The 2,986-nt window shown below is 44.4% G+C and overlaps 1 long non-coding RNA gene across 1 annotated transcript; it reads left to right on the top strand.

The window, feature by feature from the left end:
- The first annotated feature begins 380 nt into the window (after window positions 1-380).
- Window positions 381-1,885, top strand: LOC124052063. The gene is made up of 2 exons (XR_006841923.1): window positions 381-626; window positions 1,578-1,885. It is a non-coding gene; the product is annotated as an uncharacterized LOC124052063 (long non-coding RNA).
- Window positions 1,886-2,986: the final 1,101 nt, after the last annotated feature.

Here is a 2,986-nt window from a genome sequence, read left to right as displayed (position 1 = left end):
GAGCTGCAGCTCATTTCCGTTCCTGGTCGACCTGCCCATAACAGAATCTTCACGAGTAGTCGATTAGTCTATAAAATGTCAGAAAACTGTGAAAAATTCCAATTGTGGTATTGCAGTACCCCTGGATGAACACGTGATCCCAGTCTGTCAGAGCCCACAGGGACGTCTTCAGGTTGCTTCTTCTGTCCAACCAGCAGTCCAAAACCCAAAGAGGTTTCACTTCCTGTCAGCAAAGAAAACGAAAAGCAGAAAATCCTGACGCTTAACAGACTGGAACCAGCAAATGTTTGACTTTTTTGCCTTATAAATGACTGAAATGAATAATTGATAATCAGATAGCTTGACAATTAATTTTCTTTACCTTCTTCACTCGTCAGTTACGTTGTTCGTCTCGCGGCCCACCGACACACCACGAGGCTCCTATAGCTCATTAATAAACTGTCGGCTCTCAAATTAATTGCAAACTTCTAAATTCAGGTGTGACGACGCGGGCCCACTCGGATCACCGAGGCTCAAAGGGAGCCGAACGAGGCGGGCGTTGACCTTAACAGGATCAGCGGCGTATGGAAATATTCATCACGTTACGGGGTGACCGTACGGCTCGTGCCACGTGGTTTGACAGACAGGTGAGAGGGAGAGACGCCGCGCTTTCATTCCTTTCAGAGTGGGTACAATGGGGGTGGCTGCTGGCATTATTCCAGCGAGCCACAGTGTGTGTGTGTGTGTGTGTGTGAGAGAGGAGCAAACACAATGGGCAAGCAGGACACTATACACTACAACCTCCCGTGTGTGTGTGTGTGTGTGTGTGTGTGTACATGCAAACCGAAGCTCGTGGTGCAAAAATGTACATAATCTGCCTTTACACATGCAAAATACTCATGCAGGTATTGTGTCGGTGAGTCGGGGCAGTGACACGACACGACATGACACCACTGACACATAATGGATCCCTCGAGGGGGGGGGGGGTGATGTCCTCTTTATCTGCAGCCAGGACACACACCTGGGAGAGGCTAACACGTTACACCATCAGAAGAATGCACACACACACACACACACACACACACACACACACACACACACACAAAGTTAAGAACTATAAAGGACAAAGAAGAAAACTTCCACCACTTCTGTCAACAAACAATTAAAACGGAGTGAAAATGAGGACTAAAAACAGAACATAACTCTTAATTGCTGTTTGCTCTTCTGAAACTATTGATTTTCATCCCACGAGCAAACAAACGTACTACAAAACCAAAAAAAAAGCCACGAAACGACTCAACAGGTTTAAAAGTTCCCAAACTGTAAACCGAAGGTGCATTAATTAAAGGCGCATAATTAAAGGCAATTAAAAGCTTCACAGTTGAAATACACAGAACAGAACATTCAGACGTTCATGAAATGCAGCTGAGACAAAGATAGACTTGTAACCTCCGTCTCTGCCTTAATTAAAAGGAATTGGGAGCGCCGCAACACACACACACACACACACACACACACGCACACAAAACACCTTCGGAAGTGTCTTAATTGGGAAATGATTAAACTCATCTTTTTCTTCCTTGTTTTTGTTCTTTAGCCAACAATTAGCAGCTCATAATCCACAGCGCAGTGACTGTTTCCTGCTTCAGCTGCTCTCATCAGGTGTGCTCCGGGTTACAGGTGCAGCAGCGCCGAGTCCGCCAGCGTGCACGTCCACGGGCCCCGAAAAGTCTGACCGGAAGCTCTCTCTAATGGTCATGTGTAATGATACCTGCAGCAGGTGGACGGAAGCAACGCGTACAGGAGCTCAGTGTGCGGAGGAAGCATCACGTCGTTTACACAAGCAAACGCGTTTATGTGTTGTTACCTAAACTTATATACAAATACACGCATGTTGTACTTTTATATTATTGGTAATCTGCAATTTGCTGTCATAGCTGGTGGACGTGGGGCTGATTTGTAAGCTGCTCTGTAGTTTAAAGTGTAGAAACGCATCATAATTTATGAGCTCATTACATGTTCTGTACGTTAAATACTGCAATTTAACGGAGCCGTTAGTTACAGCTGACAGGAGTAAAAAAGTACAATATTTCCCTCAAGTTAAAGTCTAAATTAGCATAAATTGGAAAGACAGGAGAAAAGTACAAGTACCACAAAGTTGCAGTTAGTGTAGTAGTCTGAGTACTTTGTGTATTTACACCTGCTGATGTCCTCATACGGCAAAAACCCAAAGATATTCAGCACATTCCAACATCTGAGGGCCTTAATTTGATTTAATGTAACAATTTCATTAATTAGCCAATCATTTACATTTTATAATTATTTAAAGGTAAAGTGTAGAACTTATTATAGATGTGACCCATTTTGTGTCATCTCTCCGACTCAAAGTATGACTGAACCAAAAACCTGATGTAGAGTCAAACAGCCGCGTCACACCTCGGACTATTTCTTCAGTAGAAAGTAGTTCCAGTGAAAACAGTTTGCAAGACTTGTTGCTCCTGATTTATTCATCTATTGTTACCATTTAAAGCATCTAGCGGTGAGGTTGCATATTGCAACCAACCTCACCTCCAGTCCTCAAGTGTTGTGGTTTGTCCGTTCTGGGCTGCCGTAGAATCATGGCGGCGCAACATGGCCGACTGCAGAAGACGTGAAAGACATTAAAAGCTCATTCGACAACAGAAAGATTCTTTGTGCACTCAGGAAAACATAATTTTGAATAATGCATTACATTTCTGCCCTCAAACCCCATCTGAGGCCTCAAAACTCACCGTCCAGCCGATCGGCTCCCAGAACTGGACTTTTCTGTCTCTGCTGCACCAGCTTCAGTCTGATGGAGCTCAACGAGCTTCTCCACAGTCTTCTTGGCCTTCCAGCCGGGCCTTAAGCCCCACATACGGGAGTGTTTTTTGTAATTTTTAGTGATCTGATCCTTTAATGCTTTAATGAACCAGCAGAGCTCATATGTCCAATGTAGAGCTGGAGCGGCACCGAAAGGCTGCACCG

Source organism: Scatophagus argus, chromosome 20 (assembly GCF_020382885.2).
Source record: "Scatophagus argus isolate fScaArg1 chromosome 20, fScaArg1.pri, whole genome shotgun sequence".
NCBI classification, from domain to species: domain Eukaryota; kingdom Metazoa; phylum Chordata; class Actinopteri; family Scatophagidae; genus Scatophagus; species Scatophagus argus.
Note: the sequence above shows the minus strand (reverse complement) of the source record. Positions and strands in the feature narration are given on the sequence as shown.